Consider the following 14,111-nt stretch of genomic DNA (forward strand, 5'->3'; position numbering starts at 1 on the left):
ACTCGGTAAAACACAATACTATGCTATTCGTGTTAAGTTTCAGGTAAAAGGAAGTCCTCATATTCACTCTTTTCTATGGACAACAAATTCACCAGTTTTAAGAAGCGATAATAAGGAACTTTATATAAGGCATGTCGATGGAAAGATAAGTGCAGTTTTACCTGTCAGAAGTCAAAATGAAATTTGTGAACTTGTTAAAACATATCAAATACACCGACATTCCAAATCTTGCAGAAAGTACAGAAATAATAGTTGCAGAATTCATTTAGGAAAGTTTTCTTGTGAGCATAAAATTATATCAGAACCTTTATCAAGGGATCTTTCTCCAAGTTTGGCGCAAAGACATACTTGAAAAAGACATATATTAATGCAGAATTGAACCCAACAAAGAAAAACTTGAGTTAACATCAGAAAATTCCCAAACTTATGTAGAAATACTTCAAGAACTTGGCACTATTGATACAATAACATAAATAAAGCATTGATTGAACCGTTTTTAAAACTAGTTGATCAAGCCTTTGAGCAACTTATGAACACTAATGCCACTGCCAAAGATGCATACAGTCAACAAGAAAATGGAGAGGTTCTAGATCAATTAGTAGATGATGAAGATGAAGAAGAGAATGATGAAATGCCACCTGCATCTTCCAATCAAGTCATTTCAATTGCTATTGCCTTATTGACAGATGATTTAAATGCTAGAAATAGAAGTCTCAATTGCCAGCAGAGAGAAATTTTTGAATTTGTTCATAATTGCGGTAGAAAATATTTAAAGAATTTGTCTTGTAAAGCACAAAGTAAAATTTAACCATTCCATTTATTTTTGACTGGTGGCGGCGGTGTTGGTAAATGACTACTTCTTACAACAATGTACAATGCTTTAAGCAAACAGTTGATTTACAGGGGTAATGAACCCAGTAAAAGTAGGATATTAGTTTTGGCGCCAACAGGTGTAGCTGCCATAAATGTAAATGGGACAACAATTCATTCAGAGTTAACTATTCCAACAAGAGGCAAACTCTTTCCTTTAAATAACAAGGCAAGAACTAAATTGCGCTTAAAGCTAGCTTTTGTAGAATTGATTATGATTGATGAAATTCCTATGGTTCCAAGTAAGTTATTCAAAGAAATATATTTACGACTGCGAGAAATATTTAGCTGCGACATGGCATTTGGAGAAAAGTCAATTATCCTATGTGGAGATCTCTATCAGCTACCACCAGTACTTGGAAGGCCTGTGTACATACATGGCTGTTCTTACGTTCAAGGTATTCTAGGTTTCTAGTTTTTTTAAAATCTCGTTTTTTGACAAAATATAGTGCAGACTACCCTGTTCAAACTATTTATATATTTGCTGAAAATGCACCTGTAAATCAACACAATCAGCAAATGCTTGAGCATTTAGACACACCAATTAACTTACATTTTAGCTATCGATGAAATTCCAAGAGAAGCCGAAATTTCAAATGTTGATTTGACATGGGTTAAAACAGCCAATTTGAGCGAAACTGGTGGGCTTACTTATAAATTAGATTTACAATGTGCGAGTTATGATAACCAAGAATATTGACATATTTGACAAACGCTGGGGCAATTTCTTTCATTAAATTTAGAAACAGTAATGTTAGTTAATTATATGCTATTTATGTCCTGCCGTATTGAAATTTATATCTGTTATGTAACTGGGTTGTGTTGTCCTTGTGTTGTCCCGTTTGTGCTCTGCTGTAGAGTTCGCTCTGCGGTGGAGTACGAGATGCATTATATTCGTTAGTTTTGTGTTGTGATGTCCCGTGTTAATTATGTAAAAGAATAATTGTAATTTTGGTACTATTTTTAGTTAAATTTTCCCCTTGAGTCTGTTTTGTTTTGCACATCTTGCACATCCTTTTTCTGTGCTAGCAGTCCTCAGCATGTAGCGACAAGGTCGGACATAAACTTCAGGAATACATTCGCTGTTGAGTGAATTAGTAATTTATATTCGCATATCACAGGAGTTGTCCTGATCTCAGTTACATTTCAGTTGTTTTCTCTCACTTGTAGTTGGCTTGGCTCACGCCACTATATTTCTAGTAAGTGATTATTTCCTAATATTTATGTCATGTTATATGTGTTATTTGTTACTTAAACTTCGCCTTGTATTTTGTTTGTTTAGCGACTAAGATTGTTAACTACTCCGTTGGAATCGTGTCTTTAATTTCCAAGCACCTACAATACTGCCGGGTTAAAATCAAAACAGACAAATTTAATTACAAGGCAAAATAACTGGATAGTGATTGAAAGATCAGAATCAACATTAAACACACAAAACGGATATCCAATTCTCCTTGTATTAGACGAACACGATTTCCTTTGATGCTTTCTTGGGCTTGTTCATGTCATAAAGTACAAGGTCTCAGTTTACCAAGTGCTGTTATTAGCTTCGATCATTAAGTCGGGTTACTAATAATAAGGGACTATTTTTAATCGGTAAATTTTCATACAAAGCAATTAGAATTAAGAAAAAAGCAGATGCTGAGTATAAGAGATTAAGAGATGGAAATGCCTTTAAACCTTTGATGGATTTAGATATACTTCATAACAATGTAACAGTAACATTGTTTAACACAAGGTCACTCAATAAGCACGCTGTAGATATTGCTGCAGATAAACATCTTTGCAACCGTGACATTATATGTTTGACTGAAACTCAATTATTACCAGAGGATGATAGTTCAAGTATTGAAGATAAACTGAATGAATTTGTTCTTGAGTATAATAATTGTGCATTTCATAAGTTCAAAAGCAATTTTCTTGAAGTTTCTCTTGTTTCTTTTTTGAAACCTAACTTTTCACCAAATTATTTTATTTTCATGTTACTTTATCATCAACCAGGTGATGTACTTCGAAATTTACAGGGAAAATGTCATCATAGTTCATGCTGATGAAAATTATGAAATGACTCTCGCTAAATTTTCATTAGAAGATTTGATCTTTACTGCAAAATACTGGAATGAAAATGTTATAACCACTATTGAATCCATTATTCTAATATGTTCTGATTGGAGTTGTTTTAATACTACTAACACAAGCAGAAACTACTATTCCATCTATTACTTCTAACATGTTCGATGCTTATTGATTGGAGTTGATGCAATACCACTAACACAAGCAGAAACTACTATTGCATCCATTACTACTAACACAATCAGATATTGTCGACCTAAAACTCAACTATCAAAAATATAGTCAGTATAGATGAAATACCATTAATAACGATATGATCTTACAAGGAGACTTGCTTATAGAATAGTCTCGCTCACATATTCAGCCGAAGGAAAAACCAGCAGGAGCATTGGTTATTCTTGTGTTGGACGGTCATCAGCAGAAACTACACATCCCTATCTTTCCAAAATTAACTTTGACCACTTTCTGTTCAACTGTGCTATTCTTTGTTTTTAACTGAGGTAATAAGTGAAGTCGTTACTCTCCAAAGACAAGATCATGTGTGATCAAACCCCCCTGCTAATATTTTTTTATTATTATTTTTTATTTATTTTTTTTTTTTTTAACTGGGGTAATAAGTGGAGTCGTCACTCTCCAAAGACAAGACCTAGTATGATCAAACCCCCTCATTACGGTTAAAATATTCTTATCTCAGCTCTTCTAAAAAGAAAACATATGACTCGTGACTGTTAATAAGGCGGTCATCACAGAAAATTACTGCTCTATCGTTGCAATGCATCCACCTGTGTACCATTTGGTCAAAGGCTATGGTTGTGTAGTGACCATTATTTAAGTTGCCGCAATGGTTGATAATAGCCCTTAATTGAAAATTTTTACGAAATTTCACTTCTCCATCTACGGTTAAAGGTATGGAAAGGGTACCAGGGTAAGCAGTAATACGAGAGGCAATTTTTGACACAAGGCCGTTGGCACTGGCAAAACGTTTTAGCTGTAAAATCAGATGGGAACCGCACGACACTTTACAAAGGTAAATAAAATTAAATTGGAACATTCCGGTTCAAATAAAGTTGTCGGCTTCGTGTCATGGTCTAAAGAAACAGTAGAGATCCAGGTAGGTCTAAACAAAGTAATTAAGAGTGTGAGAGATGGTTTTTTTGCTGATGAGACGGGAATTATACCAATATCTATATGGGTGATTTGATCAATGAAATAGAGGAAAATGTTTGTTATCAAATTTTTAAAGTTGTAGTCGTGGAAAGGTATAAAATTGCAATCGACGTCTGATTTTTCAGTAACCATTCAAAGAACAGACATTCCAACTATTGATTGGAGCAACAAGCCTGTACCATTGGGGGAAGATCAAATTCGTACTCTAATAGGGAAGTTCATCTCGTGTAACATTATTCACTTCAAAATTTGTCAAGCAATGCTGCAAGAAGAATGTGTTTCTGCTGACAGGAGAGAAATCTGTAAGTGCAACACCTGCAATTCTAAGATGAGAATTGCTTCATGTAAAAATGTAACTAATGTCAATGTTGTTCTTGAGAATGAGGTCAAACAGCACGAGTTTACTATCTTTTCCAATGTGATAAATGATTTCCTTGACAATAACATTCCAAAAAATGATGAAACAATTGAAGATACCTTTTTGGATATGTTAGAAATATCTGTTAAAGTGAATACGCAAGATGTTGTGATTTCGTTTGACTCAACAGTCTGAGCAATGTTTCGTTATTTTATGTTTTATACTTTTCTGTTTTTTAAATTCTTTGTTATGACAAAAACCATTGAAGGATTAAGATCATAAAACCTGCCAGCAATTTGCTTTTTTGTGCCAATCATTTATACCAGTAGAAATAAAAACAAGTTTGTTTATAGTTTTTTCGGAATTACAGAAAGCTTTTATTTTGTTTACATCTGTATATATTATTTGTTCATCTTCCTTTATACAAAAAGCACATGTTGTGTTGTGTTTTTTAAATAAACACAAATGCACTGGTAATTGAATCTCATAGTTAAAGTTCTGTTTTGTATATACAGGCTAAGTACCATGTTCTTTATTTATTATGTTTCTTGCTGATTCAGATTGCCTCGCCCACTCGTTAAAGATATATAAAGAGGTAAAAGATCGATTGTTCATCGCCAAGTTAATTTACTTTCAGGATACTTTAACTTAATCGCTACCCAGTACACTGTTTTGAATTGTATAACAGAATTTAAGTTATATCCATCAAAACAACCCTTTTACGAAGTTCGTGGTGAAATCTGCGTAACCGCTCCTAATGTTTACACGAATCATTCCGCAAATTATACACAAGAAAGTCACTGGCGGAAACAAATACTAATGGTCACATATTTTCGCGGTAACAAATTTCGCGTTGTTTGGTCAATTTCGCGAGAAAAAAAATCAAAATCGCCGCACCACACGAAAGTTAGAATTTCCGCGAGCTTTTTTTTTCACGCAAAAAACTCATTGTTATGATCAAGACATGCAATTCTTAGCCCGCTTGAATAAGTTGAGAACGACGGTAATGTATCGATGTCAGTTTATTAGCGACCAAATTTAATTCTTTAAGAAAAAAAGTCATACAAAAATTGTTTTTATGCCATCCCGAAGCTAAATACTCTCATTAAAACGTGAAAATTTATTCTGCGTAACCTTTTCAAAATCCCCCATACGCAAAAATGTATTCGCGCTAAGATAAAATTTTCGCGTTTTTTTGTCACGCGAGAATATGTGACCTTAATGTATTAAATCTCCGCTGATTCGCTGCCGCTATCAGCTGCATTTTTATTATTTTAAGTGGGAGAAGAAAAACTTGCTGTATAAATTTCAAAACAATGCAAGTATATTCTGTGCAACTTTTAAAGCAACACAAGAATAATTCTTGCTGTATAACTTTCAAACCAAGAAAAATTCTTGCTGCATAACTTTGAAAAGCAAGTTTTTGAGCATACAAGTATTTTTATCTTTTCACCGTAAGAACTACTTATTAGGCACCTTACGAAATTGACGGCGGTAAGTTCTGCGACGGCGTAACAAAATGATCGAGGATAGCGGTTCCGCAATAGTTGACGGTCATTACGATCATTAAATTCGAACAACGGCGGGAAAAACGTATATATATATATAATATGGCTCCCCTGAGAAATGTTCGTGAAGCTATTTTATTTGCTTACAGTGATAACTTAATTGATGAAGATACGTGAATTTTACTATATGATATAAACAGAACAAAAAACTATGACCTTCCGTACTGGAATTACGAACGATTCGATTTACATTCTATGAGCGATGATGAATGTAGAACTGAGTTTAGATTTTGGAAGAATGACTTGTATATTTTGACAGAAGCTCTTCAAATACCCAACGAAATAAAATGTTACAATGGGCTCAAGGTGTCTTGAAGAGGTTTGCATACCCATGCAGATATAGTGATATCATGAATAGATTCTGTCGCCCAACACCTTAACTTTCAATGATATCTAATTTTATTGTTGATCATGTGTATCAAAATTTCTCATATCACGTCACTACATTAAATCAACCGTGGTTCTCAAATACAGAACTCTCAAGATTTGCAGATAGCATACATAGAAAAGGCGCACCACTTCAAAACTGTTGAGGTTTTGTGGATGACACTGTTCAACTTATATGTAGAGCACAAGAGAACCAAAGAGTTATGTATAATGGTCACAAGCGAATTCACGCTATAAAGTTCCAGTCAGTTGTGGCTCCTAATGGAATCATAGCAAACTTATCTTGTCCATACGAGGGAAGAAAACATGACGCTGGTATGCTTGCAGAGTCAGGCTTGCTTAATCAATTACAAATTTATAGCTTCTCGCCTGCTGGAAATACACTTTGCATTTATGGGGACCCTGCATATCCTTTGAGAGTTCATCTACAAGCCCCATTTAGACGAAATGCAGGTCTCAATCAGAACCAAAAATTATACAATAAAGCAATAAGTCAAGTGCGCATTTCTGTGGAATGGGTGTACAAAATATACAAAAAGAATCTGAAAATTGGTCTTAGCTCCTTTGGAAAAATGTATATATGTTGTGCATTGATGAGAAATGCTCATAGTTGTCTGTACAAAAATACTACCTCAAATTACTTTGGCATTGACCCTCCTGACATATTCAACTATTTTCAGTGAAGGAAAGAAACAATCATTTGACTATAGCAATGTTTATAAATAACTTTTTAAACACTGTACATAAACATAAAGCAAAATTTTAAAGCAAAGTTTTTTTTTAATGTTTATTTTGTCAATTTATCTACTAAAGCTGCAAACAGTTGTGACTGTTGTTGTTGGAATTGTAACTGGGTCATCATCAATTGATTGTGCTGTTGTGAAGCTGCTTGTTGATTTTGTGAAATTCTTTCCATACATTCAGTTAATACCTTTTGATGATCTGCCATAAGTTGTCGTTGTCCTGCAAGCTCATGTTCTCGAATTTTTAACTCTTCTCTACGTAACTCACGATCAGTTTCAGTTTTTATTCTTAAAAAACGTTTAGTACCATTTGCTCGACGCTTTAATGCACCTTTTGGGCTCTCATCGTCAGAAGTAGCATTTCTTTTTTTCGTTTCGCTGAAGGTTTCTAAACTTTTCTGACGCATTTCTTCAGCAGATTTTCTTTCACTATCAGCATTTTCTGAACCAGTACTTTGGATAGATAAATCATTAAACTTATCGATAATATCTTGAATTGCAATTTCCAGATCTGTCAACTCAGGTGGTGAATTTCCACTAGCAATTTCTTCTTGCCTTGCCGAGTACCTATCCCTGACAGCTCATTGATTCACTCTGAATTTGGGATCATCGATATCATTTAATATATCTGCTATTTGGTCCCAGGCATTGCCACGCTGTGGCGTACCATGTTTATATTTATAAGGGCCCACAGTTAGAATTTCTGGAATCAAGAGCTCATCGTGCTCCGGGGTCCATCCCATTGATGGCCTAAAATTATAAAACATATGTAGCTAGCTTTATGACTCAAACATGGAGTATATAGAGTTATAGGTCGCTGGTAGTCAAAGCAAAAAATAAGCTTGACACAAGTGTTTTTGTGGAGGCATGATCAGAACAAAGTTTGAATGACTTTTTTTAACTATATATTTAAGCAACAAAATTGGTAGCTAGCTGGGTATAAGCTGGGCTAAGCACACGTCTGCTTGCTTTTGGTGCGGTAAAATATAAAAACAAAAACAAATTTTTTGAAAAACAATATTTTCCCAGACTTAAGAGAACGCTGCTAAAACATTTCGAGATACTGATAAAATAATAGTGTGAATTAATATAGCAAATTTAAAGTATTTAAGTACTTACTGTCGTTTTTTCTTTTCGATTTTCTACATTGCGAAAACGTTCTACACACAACCTCAAAGGTGAAGGAGATATAAAAAAGACAGAAATTTTCTTCAGCAATCTTAACAATAGCAATATCCAACAAATACGCGGCGAAATTTATAAGTCTATAAATGGTGACAGCTTTTTCCCAATACACACATGGTCTTTAGATATGCAGTTATTGTTTACTAACCTCCCTCTATCCGATTCAGATACATTTAAATTAATTTTATTTATGTTTGGAAATGGTTGCCCCCCACAAATTTCCATACAACATATTTTATGTAGCCACTTAAACGCTATGAAAACGATAAAACGCATCCACGAAATTAGATGGATTACAACCAATTTGGAACACAAATTAAACACATGGTATTATTTTGACATATTTGAAAACAAAATGCTCTCTTTGAGTGGGACACCCAGTGGATCGTTATAAAACTATTTCACATGCACCTCCCTTTTGGTCTCCCCCCCTCCCCTTTTTAACCCCGACAAAATAAATGATAAAGTGATGTTCGCTATTTTTTGCTTTAAAATTTTAGTCATCTTGGACTGCGATCAACTCAGTACTGGCGTTTCAGAAGACTTTGACATGTTTGGTCCTCCAGAAGACTCCCCTACCTTCGTGCACCAAAGACACCTCGAAAAAGAAAAAAAAACAAAGCTTGGACTTGCTCCTAATAGAAAAATTAAAAAAAAAAAAAAACAGAAATCGAGACTTTGGGCCATGCATAAATATCATTCCCACCATTTCCCTTACAAAAAACTGAACTACCCACTGAAACCAGATATGTCAACATACAGCCTTCCTTCACCATATTCTTCTGGAACAAGTCATCACGCACATAGAATCTAAATTACACCAAATTGAATTACAATTACAGTACAAACATATATCTACACCCATACCAGACAACGTAACGTGCGGCCAACCCTCTCCAGGTAAGTCAGGTAAGGATCCCTCTACACCTCTGTCTCCACCTGTGACCACAAACAAGAAAAATCCAATAACTAAAAGAACTACACTCCTCCCAAAAGAAGAAATTCCAAATCAAACGCAGCGACCAGTACCACTCATAAATCTCAAAATCCGACCACCTAAATTATACTACAAAAACACCAACTCCAATTCCAATCGAAAAATCACCAAATCCAATGACCGCCATAAAAATCAAAGAAACCAAAAAAAACAATTATCAAATCCAACAAAAAGAATATAAATCAACAGCATCAGAAAGCACAATAAAATACAGGGATTATCGCTATCTTTAGTGATATATCTCTCACACACATACACCTCCCCACTGCCATGGTAAGCCCATACAAAATTATTTTTCCAAATAAATTTAAATCAACAAATTATGCTTTTTTAATTTCAAGGAATATTTTGAGAACAAGCGCGCTCGCAACATGCACTAGCTGCACTATCGCTTGCTATAATTACCAATTTTATCTAAGCTTCTAGGCAAGAGGCTGCGGAGCGATATGCGTGACAAGATTAAAGCCACCATCTTGCAGTAGTCACAAATTTCTTACCTCAAGTTTCTGGGGCATCGCGGGAATAAATGGTAAAGGGACGCGCGATAAATTGTTATAGACTGGCAAAGATTGTAGCTTTTTCACCACGGACGTCTAGGCTATAACCTGTTGAGGCAAAATGCGGCTTATGACTTAATATGAGCGTTATTTAATTTTGCCGATTTACCATAACTACAATTGCTCGCGAAGGGCTACATAGGAGGGTAAGATACGTATCGGATTGCGGACCCGTATTGGTGCATTTACATATCAAAAAATTAAAGGGGACACGAAAATTTTATGTAGCGGTATATTTTACTTTTTTTGCTGCAGTACTTAAGCAATACTTTTAACGCACTTTCGTTAGCTAATTACTCTTCCATTTCCACATTTTTTTGCATTCTTCCCCCTACGAATTAGGTTTGTTTCACCCTGCAAAATTTTAAAAATGGGAGATGTAGCACAAATGTGATTGGTCAAATAAGCAAAATGTCAATTATAACTACCGCAGCAAAGCTGAACCGAATCGCCGAATATATAGTCTGTGGATCCATTCACACACCATATCTATCCCAGATATTTCACGACAGGCCGTGTTTCATCATTCTTCATCTGCTGCTGGCTAGCTCATTCATATAGTTTTTTCGAAATCAAACCATTTTTACCTGCTGGACAGTTATTCCTCCATCATAAATTTATTTTATGTGCCTTATGTGACAGTTTCTTATTTTTTTCAATACGCACTTAATGCTGGAGAATCACGCTGCAGGTCAGGCTTGCTATCTCATTTATATTATCATTTATACTTTTATACTATTGTTTATACTAATGACACTATTATGCAGCACATTAATTATTACAAATCGTTTAGTAGCTGGTCTTTGAAACTCGACTTATGGTACAAACCATCAAATCCCTTTTGACTTGTGACAATTGTCATTATTTATACCAACAACAAACACACCTATGGCGGTGGGAATTAGCTACTCCTGCTGGGCAATTGAAACTTTTTAGGAATAATTGCCTGAAGCAGTTACACTGGTATCTACTGATGAGTCATCAGGTGTTTTCCTATTCATTTTGTTGTTCTTTTTCTTTTTTTCAAAAAACAGGTTGCATAAAGGTACACATGGCATAACTTTCGTTCGGAAATGTTATTCAAATAAAAAAAAATAAAAAAAACAGAAAAAACTATAAAATTTAAATAAAAATCCTCTCTTTTTCATCTTAATTTTCTAAATTGACAGATAATAAATTATCTTTAGTATATACATATACTGAGCTATCGGTCTGATAGTGAGACGAGTTTGCATATGCCTTTTTCCCTCAGTACAGGATCGAGCCCAGTTGGTGGTTCAAGCCAACCAGCACAAGCCTTCACTTCCGTCAATCGCGGCCAGCTACCCAGCCGGGTGTTTCGGTAACATTACCTTAGTACAACAGTAGTAGAATACAGTACAAGGCATATACATTTAACAATTTTCAGTAGTGGATCGGCGAAAGTGAAAACTTGGACTGTGTGGAATTTGAACCAGTGACTATTGGGTTTAGCGCCCCATTACTCTGCCAACTGAGCTATCGGTCCGATAGTGAGACAAGTTTGCAATTGCCTTTTCTCTCACTACAGGATATATAATTTTTTGTAATACTTTTTAGCGAAAGATTTTTTTAACGTTATAGCACATCTACATTATAGTATATATAAATATAATTGAAAATAAGTAATTACAATTGGCATGCTTACTTCATACATATTGTTCAATTCAGATTCTAAATGGAAGAAACACTTGCAAAATTAGCAGTGGGTTTAATTCCTACATGAATCAATTCAAATGTAGAATTTTTTAACTATTTATTGCATTTAAAACAGATAAAAACAAGATATATCAACATGAAAAAAATATTCTAAAAAAGCAGTTAAGCAAAGAACTTGATGAATTTCTTTAAGTTATCAACCTGATGCATTAATGCGTAGTTTAAATAAACTATTTTGTCACCAACTGAAATTTTTATTGAGAAATGCAGTCGCAATTATAGATAATTGACTTAGATATGAAAATAATTTAAAGGAGGTGGTTTTTTTATTCTAATAAAAATCTATATGCTTGAAGATTTGTCAAATCATCAAACAACCTACTCCCAAGATAGGGTGTGGTTTTTGTGCCATCCAGTGGTGGACAAACCTGTTAAAAAGACTTCACCCAAGATGGGGTGTCGTTTTCATGTCAACCCGTGGTGGGCAAACTGTTAAAAAGGTTTCGTTTAAGATTGTGTGTGGAATTTGGTAGTGTATCAACTATATCGTATATAGAGTAGAGCTTATTTCGTATAGGTGCACACTTATCCGAGCTGTTGCAGATCGTTTGGAACAGATTTCTATGTGGATCTGTGTTTTTTTTTGATAATAAATCAAAATAAATTAACCATAAATTATGCTTGCGGAGAATAGGAGTAACTACATCGCAATGCAGATAAAACTAGTCTTTTAAGACGGAAAGTTTAATTAAAAAAATGTGAATGTGGAAACACGAGGATTGGTGAAATTGGGATCTGGTGCGGGCCCTTGAGTAAGCATCCCCTGCCTCCTGCAAGACACCAGCCACATTCATTGACACCGTCCGCCAAAACCAATAACTTTTGTTAAACTTTGGAGAAAGAAAAGTCGACAGCTGCAAATCGTATCGTTGTTACTGACACAGACTGACACAGAGCCCAGGGCTAAGAGAGGTAGACTTGGAACCCAGCCCTTAGAGAGGTTGTGACAAAGAATAAAAAGCAGCAAACCTGGAAACAGAAAAGCTTTCTGGTTTAACTACAGGAAATTTATTTGAAGATTTTGTTACCTCAAGAAGCGTAGTATGCATGTCTTTGGATAACTTTAGCATGTCATTTTTCAATTTTGTTGCACATAACACTTTCTTAATTGCCTCATATTCTGGTGATAACGGTCTTAATCATTTAACCCTGCGAACTTCGTTTTTTTCTAGCGTATCATCATTACATTCAGTAACACATGTTGCTTAACTAAAGAGAATGAAACAAATTTTATTCTCTTTTTATCCTAAATGGAATGTGTATTTGAGTGTACAGCATACCTAAAAAATTCGAGTGTTTGTTGGCTATGTGATAAAGCACAGACGCAAACCTTTTCACAAAAAACTCGGCATGTCCGTTGCAAGAAGCCAACGACCATCTACGCTGATTATGACAATTAACAGCTTCACAATGAACCATAATGTCTATAAGTTCTTAAAGGTTCGTAACCGCAATAAAAATTTTTAAAAACAAACTTTTTTAATTAACACGTGGCTTTTCCAGACATTTGATAGACAAAGGCCAAAAGATTGTTTTATTGTGTGTGCATGTTTTACTAGTACGATATTGCTATCGAATGTGAGGAAGAAGGCAAAAGTTCAATTTTTAATAACTTTCTCGTCTGATGCGCTCACAATATTTTTTCCTGTAAAAGTGCGAGACACCTTACGTCACAGCATTTGTCGAAGCAAAGTAATCTGGAACCGAGAATACAACGCGGTCGAGTTTATTCTGCAAATGGCGGCTATGAATCCAGCATGTTTTAAACAATATCAAACACATTAGTAATCTACATATAGTAAGAGCATGTTTTTTGAAAGTTTCTTACTCTTTTTCATTGTTTTATATTTATTTATATTTTCATGTTAGGATCCTTTTAAGTGCACACTTTCTTATCAATTCAGCATTAATATCGTCATAGATAACATTGTTTATATCTTTGGTTTGACCTTGCAATAGCATGGCGTCATACTTCAGTTGCGCACTAGGATGTTTTTGAAGAAGTCATTGCATTGTATCCTCATCCGCATGAGTTCTCACCCAAAAGTCGAATAGCTGCATTTAGATATCTGTTAGCAGTTTTGCTACACGATTTGTTTAATTTTGTTACCTGGCTGTATTCCTGTGGAGTAATTAAGGAATTGCGTAAGGGCGCCAAGCTCCCGCAAAGATCTACTAGATGGCTTCCGTGTGTTTTGATTTTTACTAAGTGCGCATGCGCAAAAGGCTAGCAGTCAAAACATTGAGCGTGTGCCATTGAAACTCTATACAAGTTGAGACAACGAACTGTAGTATTTTGAACCAACAAGAAAGAGCTGACAACAAATAGTGGTCACAGAGACGCCATCTTATTTTACTAAAAAACATTCCTCAAAAGAACAAAACAAAACAACTTTACGGCAACCGGATTAGTCCGTTCCAATGTCCAAGTATATAACATTTCTCCCCTCTAAGTTCTTTTAGGTCGAG

The 14,111-nt window shown here is 34.9% G+C and overlaps 1 pseudogene; it reads right to left on the reverse strand.

The window, feature by feature from the left end:
- Nucleotides 1–7,171: 7,171 nt before the first annotated feature.
- On the reverse strand, nt 7,172–11,555 carry LOC130649090 (uncharacterized; annotated as a pseudogene).
- Nucleotides 11,556–14,111: the final 2,556 nt, after the last annotated feature.

The sequence above is a fragment of the Hydractinia symbiolongicarpus genome, chromosome 7 (assembly GCF_029227915.1).
Source record: "Hydractinia symbiolongicarpus strain clone_291-10 chromosome 7, HSymV2.1, whole genome shotgun sequence".
In the NCBI taxonomy this organism is placed as follows: Eukaryota; Metazoa; Cnidaria; class Hydrozoa; order Anthoathecata; family Hydractiniidae; genus Hydractinia; species Hydractinia symbiolongicarpus.